At 37.4% G+C, this 15,291-nt stretch overlaps 1 long non-coding RNA gene across 1 annotated transcript; it reads left to right on the forward strand.

The window, feature by feature from the left end:
- The first annotated feature begins 4,176 nt into the window (after positions 1 to 4,176).
- On the forward strand, positions 4,177 to 13,769 carry LOC108449608. The gene is made up of 2 exons (XR_001865838.1): positions 4,177 to 5,667; positions 7,474 to 13,769. It is a non-coding gene; the product is annotated as an uncharacterized LOC108449608 (long non-coding RNA).
- Positions 13,770 to 15,291: the final 1,522 nt, after the last annotated feature.

Genomic DNA, 15,291 nt, shown 5'->3' on the forward strand with positions numbered 1-15,291 from the left:
CTACAAGAAGTTTGAAATGACTTCAGCACTTTGTTCTCTGCTTCTTGTTCTTATTTGTTATTTATTTTCTGAAAGTATCTAGCTTTTTTGCTTAGCAGGGAAAATCTTCAAAATAAAGACTAAGCAGTCAGGCATCTGCCGCTATCTACAGATCTCATCAGTAGTTCTGTCAGCTGCAGTAATATCAGAGACATGACTCAGTGCGTGGGCAGAAGGTGGACTCCATGTGCATTGCTGTTACACCAGTGATGGGGACAATGTGGAAATACTTGTAATTCCTGTGCCCAGTAGGCCAGAAATGAAATATGATGTAGGTGCTTTTGGATCTTGAGAGGATTGGCCTTAAAACACCACAAAGATTATCCAATTTGGAAGCATACATCCCTAGATTTTCAGTAAAATTTTCCAAGTGTTTTATTGGAAATAAGAGAGCTAAAGAGGCATAAGTATTTTACAGATTTCAGAGAAGTGAAATAGAGTGAGAAACTTATAGCAGGTGGCCAGAACATTTTAACATCTCTGTCCGGTCAATAGTTCTCAGGATTTGGCAGTGACCTTGAATTGCTACTAACAGCCCATGCATATCCAAAGTAAACAGGCTTGGGAGAAGCACAGGAACTGAACAGAGAGAAGACAATGTAGTAACTGCTGGCATATTCCTAGAATTTGCAGACTATGAAGAGGCCTGGTTAAAAGTGGCTTTTCTATTGTGTAATGAACCATGCAGTTGTCTAGATCCAGGGCAGCAAAATAATCTAACACAATGGGTGTGATTTTACTGAGATTGCTTTGCAGTGTATTTACAAAGGCCTCTGTTATTTCTTTAGGAACTGAGGCCTGTGAGACCTCTGCAGTTAGCTTATTGAAAAATGTACAAGGAATTGTGTTTATTAAGGCAACCTTACAGTCAACAGTTGTTTTAGCAATTTCACAAGGATCCTCCATTTTCATCAATGATCTGAGTACTTGAAGACAAACTGTTTCTGTGTCTTAGTTATTCTTATGATACGTGTTTGTACTACCACTGTTAAAAATTGTGAATACCCTACTCTTTACTCACTGAGTTGAAGAGCCATTTTTAATTACATAGCTGGATCTACGTGCCAGTTCATGGTGTGTGGATTTCTTCCTCCTCATTCATATCATCCTCTGTTAGTGTCCAAATATACTCTCTGTTGGTGAGATAACTACGTGTGCTGGTCTCCTAACCAAAGGTGCCTAATTATGTATGAGCTCCTGGATCTGGGAATACAGACTACCTCTGTCCCCCTGAAGGGCTCATTATTCACCATCCATTATAACTGTGGCTGCAAAATTTAGAGGTCATGCCTCTGCTAAAGGAGGACCCTGGATATAGCTGCACAGGCTGGGTTTTTTGAGAGATGAATGGAATTTACCAGGGCACAACATTGATAAGGAGGAACTCTTGACAATTATTTTCAGGAGTTCTTACATCTTGCTTGAAATATCTTCTTCATCTCTTCAAAATGATGAATAGATGGTCAAACAAGCTAAGGAAACATTTACTAATATTTCCACTAGGAGGAAACAAAGACATAAATGGTAAGTACATACAGACTTTGTTTTATGGTAGAAGAGATGGGTCTGCTCATCTGTGTAGGCTGCTTCAGTTAGATGAACAGTCTGAGCTGTTCAACCAGGATCTCATCATACTTACTGGAGGAGATAACTACTATCAGGAGGTGAAGCATTTTATTCTAAGGCAAGAATTTAAGTTCATAGACACAATGTATAATAAATACTTTTACAAGAGATGCCAACTCTATACCTTGTAACAACATCAGAAAATGTCTCTGTTCCTTTGAGAGAGACATTGTCTTGGAGCAGGAACAAAAGTATGCCAAATACATCCATTTTAAAGAATATTGGTTGATAACATTTTCTTGTAAAGAAAATACCTGAAATTAGTTTTCACCTGGTCTAGGGATACTATTAATGTGCTCATGTGTTCCTCATTCATTAGAGCCATCCTGAGATGGTATAGAAAGGAATGGTCTTATGCAAGACAATCTCTACTCACTGAATGTGCAGGGCTTTGATATATTCAACTAATCTTTTGAACATGGAGTATGTAACATACAGTGATTTCTCCATTTTTGTCTGTTAAAGATGGTGGCTGTCAGGACTTTAAATCCTTATTAGTGATTGAAATAATTTGTCAAAATATCTTGTACCCTGAGCCCATCCTGCGTGCTAATGAGTTGGAAGTCTCACTCATGAGTGCAAAATACATCTGAAAATGTTGGTCTGATTATCTGGATGACTGGACAGTTGTCACCATCTTGTGATCCCTTCCTATACAATGGCAATACCATCTTTATTCCTACCTCATCATCTTAGCACAGGATTTGAATGTAGTGCTTTTAAAGCCTGGTTGTCTTGGGCAAAAAAATGAATGCTTTCATGAGGTCTATTTGTGCACCTCTTAGTCACTTCTCAAAGAATACTTGTTGCTGTTGGGCCACTTCAATCCACATTGAAAGGTGGTTAGAAGTCAAAGATCTTGATCACTTGTATTTTGTGAGAAAAGATTTTCTGGCAACAGGGAAATAAACACTCAAATAGAAGCTTAATTTGGTTCTAGAAAGGACAAGTTTAAGGTACTAAAGGCCAATTCTGAGATGCCCTTTAGTAGCAGAGTTACAGGCTGTCTCATTGTAGCAGGAGGAAAGGTCACAGAGTTTCCTCCTTGCAGCTGATAGTTTCCTGTTTTACTTTAGCATAGGTCACATTGCCTGTTATTGTTGGCTGTGATCCCTCACTGACTGGCTGATACACACCAAAAGCTGCCTTTTAGCCCACAATGCTCAACCACTAATCAATTGTCTGAGCATAAACTTAGACCAACATAGCATCATATTACATGAGCTGTGCAGTGTACTTGGCATCATCAGGGCTGAACTGTTGAGGCAATGTAGACAAAAGTCAATTCTAATCTGAAATTTGCAGTCAGATGTTTCTCCTTTTGACCCATATCCTAATTTTGTGCTTTCACATTTGACTCAAAAGATGACACGTTATTTTGGCAGGCTGCCCACAGTATAAGTAACAGAGACCTCTTTGAATATCTGCCCCTTCTCCCTGAACCAGTTTTAGTTAATAAGAGAATTACCAGAAAATGCTATTTTGAAATAAAAACATTCATAAATGCAGAGGCAATTTGTAAATAGCTTTGAGAAGAAATAAAATGTAAAGGGGAGAAAACATCAAGATGTATTTTTCAATTTTCAAAATGGAACATTTTAACTTCTCATGATGAAGAGATGTTTTCTTTTATGAAATTACCTCACTTAAAAAAAACGGTCATTTTAGATATCCAGAAAACAAAGCAGGCATTTAGTTTTCAGCTGAACATTTTGCCTTAGAATAATTTTTGAATTATTGTATCTCCGTATTTTTCCACAGAAATGGAACTTAAAATTTCATTATGCCCATGGCTCTACTATTCTGATGACAGGTATTTACTCAAGGTAGAAGCCAATTTAGGAAATCTATATGGACACTTTTTTAACAAATAAAGGACAACATGCATGAAGTAGAAATGGGATGATGAAATTGTCAAGTCCTAGCAAATTGTTCTCTTCAAGGAAAAACTTGCTACAGTAAACAGAAAACATGAAGCACTAGTGTACATATTTTTAAATCCCTTGTGTCCCTCAGAATGTAGTGGTTAGCAGCAAGTTAGTGCCAGTGGCCACATTGTATGGTTGCCTACAGATGTGAAATATTTTAATTAAGCTGTTACAAGGTAAATAGCTTAGTTATGCATTTAACAATCTGTAGTTGGATTTTTGTTTTACTGCATGAGGTAAATGCAACTGAAAATACATTGCTTTTGAAGGAAAAAACATGAACTGGGTAGGGACTGTTTTCAGTGAATTGATGAAGGTGAACTTATAACTTCTGCAAGCAGCATACCAAATAGAGGTGAAGGGAAGAAAATAACTTTTCTTTAATGGAGGGTACCTATTAATCCTGTCAAATCATGTTCTGATATATCCATCTTCTAGTGCTGAAATAATGCAGTTTGGCTATGAGAGATTCTAACAATTAGTGACTGTATTTGTCATTTTAAAAGATTTCATTGCAATTAGGTTTAAGTTGTGAAGTGTTGAGCAAAGTTGTTATCCGCTGGGGGTTGTAATGAGAGAGTAATTCCTCATTTGAGTTTACACTCATAGGGGCAAGCTGTATCCTGAGAGTTTGAAAGGGTCTTAAAGGGAAAGGTTTGGGGATGGCTGCAGAGCTTGAATAGGTCATCTGATGTGCTGTGCGACAGCACCATTGTGTGACTGGTATGATGGGTCCCTTCTACTGGACAGTATTATCATAATAGTTATACTAATCTCTTCTGCTAATGAATTAAATGGTGACAAAGTGGGGGCACTGGCACTGGAACCAGCCCAGTGAGCAAATGTTAGACAGTCCTGGCACTAGGACAGGTTTGGCTTGAATAGATTTGGCCTGGACTAGTCAGCACTTACCCAGTTCTTGTGGGCAGGAATTATCAAGAACCAGGGACCATTCCTAACAGATATTCTGGGTGTAGTTGACCTATTTTGAAGGACAGCAGTCGAATAATATAAAGAACTTTTGTGTAAGGCAGCTTCATTTCTAGAGGAGTGTTTTGAAAATGTTTGCTTTAACTGCATGGGTGTATCCAGACTGAAGAGGTCTTTTTCATCAGTAATGGGTGACAGAAAATTTGGAGTGTTATAAGAGTAATATCTACAATGGTTCATAGATCATTATCACTCATATAAAGTTATTCCTGATAGTCCTCCAGGGAGATTATCTTCTGCACTGAAGCAATATGGATGGCTTTTCCAAACCTCCTAATTTTTTTTAATAGGTTAATAAACTCTTGAATACTATGATTCTGGTTAACCTCGTAATCCACATAAATGTCCCCTTCTGCTTTGGCCTTGCCAAACTTTTTGCCTTGATGTAATGGCAGAATGCCTTGATCCTGTGGCAATGATTTTCAGACTGAACATGAAGATGGTTGACAGTGTCAAACAGTTTAGGAGATACAGGAGAGAAAACATTTGCTTATAAAGATTTTACCCTCCATATCAGAATGGAATTAGTCTGTTGTCTTCAGGTTTTTCGCATTCTCATTTTCTCCTTCTATTGCTGTCATGCATTTACCTCCACCTCAGGATTAAAAGAAATCTACCCATGAACATAACTGTTTCCTAAGTGCATGGTCGTCCTTCCAATCTCATTATTTACCCTGTAATATTGCTTTTCAGTTCCCACTGTCTGGCTGTGAGCAACTTAAGATGTCTCCGGGGCAGTAAATAAACAAAGCCAGCTCAGTGTGAAAACTCTTTGCTTCTCTGAGTCTTAAAAAAATAAAATTTTGTGTGTGGGGGGGAGGAGGTGTGAAAGGGAGGAAAATATTTTTTGCAACAGCTGCCAGTAAACAGCTGGGTTTCCAATGTAATGTTCCATTGCAGCTCCCAAATTATTTTTGAGTTATTGTTTGGTTTTACAGTGTGGTTTTATATTACAGGTTTTCATCTCTGTTTTCAGTTTCAAGAGATTTTGATACTGGGTGTCAGAGGAGTCCTACTCCTGGAGAATGGCTGTCCTGAAGTTGTGCCTGATGGAAGAGCTTTGATTTGCCTATGGATGTAACATGTAAGGTGTCTTCTATGCCACTTCTCTGAGGAGTCTTGCAATCCAATCTTACTGCACAAGACTATGCTGAATGCTTTGCTATCATTAAAGCAGGTGGCAGGTTGTGCCAGGTGCCATAGATTGACTTGGGATTCTGCTCATCCTGGGTGCTGGCTGGGAGGATTGGGTATTTTTCTGAAATAGACTGATTAAAGTCCAAAAAATATTTCAGACTTTTCTTAACATGGCTCTGGATTTCGCAATAAATAACCAGTTCTGGAGTTCTTAGCAAGAAAGATTTTTCAGTTAATAAATTAAAAATCAGCTCATTGTTAACTTCATGAACATTAAAAACAGTAGATGAAAATGAAATTTCCTATGAAAATAAAAATGTTCCTAGGAAAGCAGCTCCTCCATTTGACTGTGTCATTTGGAATACCTTTTTCTGAGAATATTTGAGCTTATATTTGAGTATATTATACTTAATATATCTCCCTATCTCCTCTCTCTCCCTCTCTCATGCTTGACTCATCTATTAAATGTATTTGGAGTATAAACCTTTAGGAAAAGGGGTTAAAGGGTGCCTGATCTGCCTATAGCTTTGTTTGATTCCATTCAACTGTGACAGCAATTTGTCTACTTGGCCACTTGTCTGTAGCTGACTTTTCAAAATTTTCATTTATGTTTGTGTGGTAGAACCATAGTTTTTTATAAGTAGCTGTATACATATCAGTAACAAGAAGGTTTTTTAAGTAGAAGGAGATATTTAGTACCCCAAAACAAGGGCACGGTGTAGAGAAGTACAGGTTTGGTACACAAGGAGTCATCTTGAGAAGTGGAGACACTACAGGCCTGGAGCCTGACAAAACTGTTTACAGGGTGACACAGACAGCAAATAGTATCTAATATATGTAAATGGCACTATATGTAGGAAATGTGGATGTAACCTGGACAAGCACCAGTGAAGAAAGAGAAGGCTAGAAATGTGTGTTAGAGAACTTATATAAATGACACTAACTTGAATGAAAAAAAAGTAAAAGAAAAGTTAAAAATTAAGAAAGAAGCAGATGGAAAGAGGAAACTCTTTTTGAACATCTTATTCCTCCTGGTGAAGGATTTCAGATTCTGAGTCCTCCCTGCAAGATCCCACTACAGCCAACATCAGTGTGAAACCACTCACCTTAGCATGCAGAGAAGCAGAAGGGGGAGTTTAGCAGCAAGAAAAGTTCTGCTCTAATCAGCTGACTTCAGATTCTCTGAGTTTATTTAGGGTTGAGTTTTATTTTTTGTATGTAATTATGTTCAAAGTAAGTCACAGGAATCTGAGTAGAGAGGTGGCTTGCATTAAAATGACATAAGTGCTGAGTGGCTATCTTGATCTCCTGTGATGAAATGAAAGGAAAGTCAAACAAACAACCGGCAGACATCTTGGCTTTGCTTGTGTGAAGAAGAGATAGCAAATCTTAGACAAACATGTTGCTTATTATTGCCAATAATGAAAGGTGTCATATTATACACTAAACAGACTTGGTGCTGATATTTAAAATCCAAGATTCTTAAGAAATTCTGCACCACTGACTATGATAACAACCGAATGTCATTGACTTCTTTATGGATGGTGTGTATGAAGAAAATGGACAGCAACCATATCTCTGATTTTGCAGTTATTGGTGAAAAAAAGACAAAGAGAAACCAGTTTTTAGCTTCCTTATTGTGTCAAGTCATCTGCAAATTTGATATGATCAATGGCAGATAAGAACACACCTTAGTGTTTGCATTGTTTGAACATGGGGTCTGAACACTATTTGACACTTAGAATCACCACAGAATCATGGAATATCCTGAGCTGGAAGCGACCTACAAGGATCATCAAGCCCAGCTTCTGGATCTGCACAGGACAACCCTTTGTCTGCTGTGATGGTAGGAAAAATATTTACCTTCTTCCAGTCCTCAGAAACCTGCTCAGCTGCCATGATGCAAAGGTAAAGGACAGTGGCCTTGCAATGACATTAGCCAGCTTGTTCAGCACTATTTAGCAGTATGCCCACTTTTTCTCTTGTTTCTTTAGCTGCTAAGGTACCTGTAGAAGCCCTTGTTGTTGACCTTACACGTTCTTCACCAGACTGAACTCCAGGTGGGCTCTGGAATTCTTTGTCCTATCCCTGCATGCTCAGGCAGTGTCCTGTATTCCTCCTTAGCAACGTGATTCTCCTTCTGCCTCCTGTAGGCATCCTTTTTAATGTCCAAGTTTTGTAATGGGCTCTGTCTTCATCCATGCTGGCATCCTGCCACCTTTGCCAGACTTCCTATACAACCAGATGGACTTTGTTGAGCAAGGAGGAGATGATCCCTGAAAATAGAACAGCTCTCCTGGATCATCTCCCATAAGACTCTGCTAAGCATGTCCCCAAATGGGTCAAAATCCTCTCTCCAGAGTCATGGTCCTTTTTTTCTTCCTTTTCTCCCTTCTTCTGAGATCCTTAATTCTGCCAATACCTGTTCACTGTAGCCTACCTCTAGTCTTGGCTGTGAAAAGCAAAAAATGCTAGTAAGTAAAATATCTTGTCGTGTGATAAAGATACTGACTAGCAGTTCCTCATCACAGAAATAATATTTGCAGTTGTGACCATTCCTTTATCAAAATATTGCACAAATCAGCATTTTTGAGGCTAGGCTTGTAAAAGGCAAAACATTACATTAAAAGTTGCCTGATGGGTGTTTTGCTTGGCCAGAGACAAGATAATGACTAATGTTTCAAACAGATATGAAATACTGGGTTTTTTTTTCTTCTGCTGAGTAGTTCATCCCAACAAGTGCTATGAAGCCAGCAAAAGGCTCTTAGAATTCATGTGTAAGTCCCTGAACCAGAGTAGAAATTTCAACCATCTTGCTGGTAAACTTTTACATCATGGAGTGAAAATGCATCTGGTAGTTACATAAAGAAAAATATACAAGGCTGTAATTATTTTTTTTTGTTGTTTTCTACTCAGTGTATAAATAAAAACTGGAAACATGGATAGGATAGCATTGGAGTCAAAAGGGGAAATGAGTTTAAAAGCAGTCCTTGAGGGCATTAACGTTAATAGCCTGATCGAAATGTTTGACTGAGGGTGTCCAAAAACCACTAATTGCTGGGAGCTAAAAGAGTTTTCCAAAAGAATTATGATTTTTAAACTTGTACAGTTCCTTTTGTTTTGGCCACTGTAGGGAACAAGATAACAATCTAGGAGGACCTTTGGTATGGTACAGTTGGACTATACTTACATTAATGTTTGCTGTTGCAAGAAGTGCTGTTATAACAGACCATCATGTCCTCCAAACACTGGCAGAACCACTAATAACAGGGCAAAAGTGTTCTTCGGTGTGTAATTCTCACCAGCACTCCAACAGCGTAGTACTGAGTAGTGCTATTGTGAAAAAGAGACTAACTGTGAAATCTTCACTAGGAGCTGTAGCTCCATCCCACGTGCTTCTCTCCCCTCCTCTCCCTGGAGTAACTGGAAAGAAAACATTGCAAATGATACGTGAGAAGTGCTCCTGGCATGGTCACTAGCTGTGGCTGAAGTGATGAGATATTGTGAAATCCAAATACATGTTTTATTATAAGGAAAAACTTTGTTCAACTATTATGCAGTGCTGAGGAATCCACACTTCATTTGCAGGGGAAGAAAATGTTCTATGTCAATTCTTTGAAGAGATGTTACCCACTTCTTGTGGGCAATCACTTCAGTGTTACAGCTTGCTTCTAGATTCCAGCTATGTAAAAAATGTTGCCAATATCAAATATGCTGACTGCTGTATTCCATGGGCGAATGTTTTCTACAAGGAGCAGAATTCTGAGGAACAGTTAAGGATCTCTGGGTCCCCTTCTTCTCTGATTACCTGAGACTTGTTTATATCTGAATAGTCTGTTAAAATATACATATATCAAAGAAGTGGTAAATCTCTTAAGTACAGGTGTTGTTGTAAGAAACATGTAGATTCCATAAAATACCTATTGTCATTTTCTTTGGGGTAGAGATTGAGAATTCCAGGGTCTGAGTTGTCCAGACTAATAGCTGAGTCTTTAACTCTTGTACCTCTGAAAAGTAACCTGTATCTGAAAAGGTTACAGAAATATAACTTTTACCCACAAGGAAAGTAAAATATGCAGAACTAGTACACAGCACTAAGGTACACGGTAAGTGGATCTACAGTACTTTTCTGAATGGCTTAATTATGGATTGGCTTTGTCTCAACATGAATTACCTAAAGGCTGAGCTGTTTAAACCATACCAAAGTTCTAATGTAATTGAACCCAACCTAAGACTGCCTTCTGGGACAGCATTGAGTTTACCTCTAGAGCTGCCTTACTCTGTTCATTGACCATGTGATGACTGGATGCGGGATCCATTTAGTCTAACTTAATTTATGTAAAAGTCAATCATCAGCATAGGACAAAGTTAATAGAAGTTACACCTTAAATGTCCTGACAATAGGTAATTTTTCTGGGCAGCAACCATGTTGAACAGGAAATGCAGATGTCAAAAAATCTGAGAAAGAAATTAAAGAAATTAAACCATTCTTTGCCACTGACTGTAGTGGGATCAAAACTTAACCTCTGATGCGCTTATTGCACCATAATCTACATTTGGTCTTTTTCACCCTGAACATGATATAAAGGATGTTGATTAAGCAAGGGTTTCATAACAAATATTCAGACTGGAGACCTGGATATTAGTGATACTAGATGTTACTCAAATTACTGTGATAGTCTCTGCTGTGGCTATGTTGGGTAAGTTTGTGGATAGTCTCTGATGAAGTCACCCAGCAGGTTTGGAAAGGTAGCTGTTAAAAGCAGTGCTGCACTCCCACTGAATGCACACCTCCTTGACTCCAGGAGACCTCATGTCATATCTCTACTGCACTGAATTGTTGATGACCTGCAGACATAAACTTCACATAGACATGCTCATTTTGATCTCCTCCATATAATTTGCTGCAGAGTATGTCATTAAAAAAAAAGTTATAAAAAGTCATGTTTTCCCTCTATCCTCAGATCTCAGATGAATCTCAGCCCAAAATTCAGAGGCTCTGTCCCCCTTATCAGATATCTGCTTTTGACCTGTATCCTTTCTCCAGTCACCATATCTCAATTTCTATAGTCTCCATTAAGCTTCTTCCCTGAACTTGTGAAAATTTTGTCACCTAAATATCTAATCTAATGCTTGTATTGTGTCATGTTTAACAATTCATCCCTTGGAGACCACTGGGCTGCATTTCTCATTGTGCAGAAGCTGGAGGAGGTTCTCCTAGTTAAAGGAAGTACCCAAAGGAGGCTATGCCCAGGATGTTGGGGAAGATTTCATATGCCTTCAAACTTTACAGTTCAAGCTTGTCAAAACAGAGCAGCCTAAGAAGCTTTTGTATTTTTTCTGTTTCTCTGTAAATTGCCAGCAGTTTTCACTCTAAAGATATACAAAGATAGCAGGGAAAAAACTTCCATTCTTCAAAACTCCATTAGCTAAATATTTGACATCTATTATAGTAGAAGTTACAATGGCTGGATTTTCAGAGGTAAAAGGAATACACTATTATTGAATGTAGCTATAACCCTTAGTTTTGCAAACATTCTTGTTTGTAATTATGATAAACATTGTTAAATTCATAATTAGCCCATTTTATCCTATGGGAAAATAAAAGATAGAACAATATATATATTTAAGTGTGGCTGGCTTAAATGAAAATTTTCCCTTCTTAGTTCCTTACTTCTAATGTTTATATCCCCAGGACAGGACAGGTCAAGATGTAATCTGTGGTACTTGCAAGAGTCAATGAATATAAAAGCCTATTATTTTAAGGGGCTCTTTAGGGTTTTAACACTCTTAACAAGCCTCTCAGGGCTAACATTTAACACATGTGCCCTATAGAAGCCTGTAATTTACCACGTGCCATCAATTTCATATAGTCCAATATATGGCTGTCAACCAGGTGCAGTTCTGCCTGCTCCATAAGAGTTCAAGTATTCTGGTGCAGCCCATGATGGCTTAAGTATGTTAAATAGCTGGCTGCTCTCCTGCTTTGTTAAGGTTGCATGCTGAGACCAAAGCTGGTAATGCCTGAAAATTATTTCTCACAATTTTCACTCCCTCTTTAATTGGACATACACAACAATGCTGACACAAAAGCTAGCAGTCCTGCATCCTGAAAAGAACACGTGGCTTTTATTACTATTATTATTATTATTACTATTATTACTATTATTATTATTAGGTGGAGTTCAACATATTACTGAAATCTCATCATCCAAAACCCCAACTTTAAAATTTGTTGGGCATAAAAAATCTGGGCTGTGTGGGTTGGGTTTTTTGAAAATTATTACATTGGAGAATATTTTCATGACAATCAGAGAGCAGAGGTCTACAGCAGCCGCCACATTACCATGACAAATGAGCAGTAGCACAAGCTCGTTTAAGTTGTGAGAAGTAAATATGCCTGAAAGTGTCCATGCTCTTGTTTTTGGCATCCTTAAAGAATGTGAAAAAGTTTTGGGGTGTTTGTGTCCTAAAAATGTTTTGTGTAATAATATTCAGCTTCTTCCTTCTCTAGTGGTGAATTGGGAATGAAATGGGCTGAAGTTGAAGAGGGAGGAAAACCACAACTGGCAGAGAAATTGTAGACCTCAAAATTAGCTTTTCTTTGTGTGAATAGCAAAAATACGGAGGGTTTTTTTGTAGAGAAAAATAGCTAGCCGAGGCACTGACATTTTTCTAGACAAGAGAGTGGTACAGAAATAAAGGCTGATCTTCACCTCTGTTATGTTTTCAAGGGCACTTTGAAATTCTGTTAGTGTTGTATAGATTTTAAGTTGCTTTTTATGATCCTCTTGGTGTTGCACAGACATATAGTTTATTTTTGGGAAACATTCCATGTTAGTTTACATAAAGCACCCCCTGATTACTGTTGTATTCACTAGTTGTTTATATATAAAATTACTTCTGAGCCTTAGTGGTTTGGCTTGGGTATTTAATTGCTTTGATTTGTTTATTGTATATGATGAATTAGTGTTTACTGGTTTAAACTCAGCCAGAGTGCACTTTATAAAAATGCTGGTTTAATTTCTAAAATACAAAGACATTTAATTTGTTTGAGATGGTAAGGTGGCTTACAGTGAGTTGGTTCATGCGGGTGCTGATCTTTTTGTGACACCTCATGACTCAGTGGACTCCTAAGGCCGCCTCTGAAGCCATTTAAAGAATTACCAGGGGATTTCTTGCTGGACTCTACTTGGGCCAAGTAGAACTATATGTTATATATGATGAAATCATTTAAATATTTTAAATGGCTAAATAGGGCACATTTGGATTAGTTGAGACAAGTTGTCAGTTCCTGTTGAGTAAAACAGATAATTTTGTCAAAGAGGAAATGGTCAAAGAAAACAAATTCTGAGGAAAAAATACAATGAAACTTTCCAGAAAAACCTTTTTGGTGTTATTTTTTTAAATTTTGAATCTGATTTTTTCTTTTTAAAGCTCTGAAAAGTAAAAGGGTATATCCAAAATGTGATTAAAGTATTAATTCTAATATTAATATTGTAGGTCAAACAAAGTAAGATTACATATAAATGGAGCTCTTTTCTACCAAGAAACATTAAATTTGGTTTGATCTAAGTAAACTTTTTCTATCAACAGGCAATCTCAAAACTATTTCATATAAACCCAGCTTTCTTTATAATTGTCAGTCTTTGGCTTACATTTTAGAGGGAACTCTTGAATGCGCCCTTTAAGTTATTGATGACTACCCCAATCTTAGAAAGAGCCTTTGTTAATATGGATTTTGTATTGCATATCCCTAATATGGGTTACATTCTACCTTTAAAAGTGGAATTTCACCCAATGTACTATGAAGTAGCATGTGTGATGTCATATCACTGTGCTCAAACCTGATCTTTTAAATAGCAAAAAGGGATTGGACAAAGTAGAAGTTAGTGAGAAAATAGAACTGCATTTAGCCTACAATAACTGTATATTTTCACTGCATTTCTGTTTAGTTAGTATGAAGTATGAGTCTGTACATAGGACCAAAAGTCTTGACCACAGATGTATTGCTTCACAAATAAAGACTTGTACATGGAGAGAAATGTATTGTGGTGAAACTGATGTGAAGTTCCTATACACAATTTATTTTCCTGACTTGATGTGTTATTCAGATGTTGGATCATTGGGGTTTTTTTCCCAGAAATCACTGGTGGGAACTAAAAGTGGACTGAAGACACACTAGCAGCTTTAGAGTGTTTGATAGAAATGCAAGTTTGTCAGGTTGTGTCATACAAAATGTGATTCACGTCCTCTCCTGAAACAGCTGTTTTTTCAGAAAAAAAAAAAAATTGGGTTTTTTTGTTCCAGAAAAAGCAGATTGTGTTAATTTTTCTTCAAAGCTGTTCATGTTGTGTTTAGGAAAACTGGATGTACAGCTACTTACCCTGGAAAACAGGGTGGAGAAGGTCGCTGTCTACATTTCTTGTTAGATGAAGATTTCTCAGAATGCTTTTTCTTCAAATGGCAGATCTATGAATAACAGCTAACCATGAAAACGCTGAATTGCTACAACAGTGATATTCCTGTACAGTTCTTCTGGCTTCTGTTTCACTTCTTAAAACATTCATATCTTCTAAAAATCATAGAAGGAAAAAAACGTAATTGGTGAGAAAGCCAAAATCATTGGCCAACTCTTATTAGGAATATGAGTTAAAGGAAAATGATGTGGTGTAATCACATTTTACACACGTGTTGTAATCAATTTTAATATTGATTGGACATTTTTATCACTGCTGTCTTCCTTTGACCTGTCCTTTAGAAGAGCTGCAATAAAGTAGAAATGTTAATTCTTCCTCATGACAGCTCAGTGGTAGTTAAGTGTTAGCTTTATAGATGGACACAATCAAATGCTGTTTATTGCGTGAGTTGAACTTGGGTTCCTTATTATAGATATTTATTTTTAATTGAGTTTGTTTAGCAGAAAAAGTGAGGAAGTGTTCATCCCAGAATACTGAATGAAATCACATAATGTACTGGGATATGTTGTAAAACACTTGCTACCTGTACCTCTCCTTCTGTTCCTTGCTAGAAGGACGTCTCCTTTCAGGGAGGACATACTGGAATGGTAATAGACTGCAAGAAAACAGTAAATTCTACCACTTCAGAGTCTTTCCCATGGCTTTAAGAGGATGTATTCTTTAGAAAAGAGCTCCTCTGAAGGCCCTCTGAGATTTGAAGTGCAAAGTACTTTTCCTACCCCAGTGACTGTAGTTCTTCAGAATTCCCCAGGGATTTGCCTGATTTGTATTTCTGTCATACTCAGGAATAATCAAAAGGAATAAATCGCTATGTGCTATTTATTATTCATTACAAGTATTTTAACACTGATGAGATAATCAGGGAGTTAAAAACTTCGCACCTTTGAAAATCTAATCAATAGAGTGCCTAGAGAAAGAAGACAGCTATTCAAAAACAACTTTAAAATAGACAGCTCATATTTGCAGCAACATTCTGAAGCCATTGTAGCAGTCTGTCACTATCTTATGATTATGTTTTATATTTGCGAGATTTCTTTCAGTATGCACTGGCAATTGGGGTTTTTTCACAAAAACCCATATTGAACTGGACA

Source organism: Corvus brachyrhynchos, unplaced genomic scaffold (genome assembly GCF_000691975.1).
Source record: "Corvus brachyrhynchos isolate BGI_N302 unplaced genomic scaffold, ASM69197v1 scaffold28, whole genome shotgun sequence".
NCBI lineage: Eukaryota > Metazoa > Chordata > Aves > Passeriformes > Corvidae > Corvus > Corvus brachyrhynchos.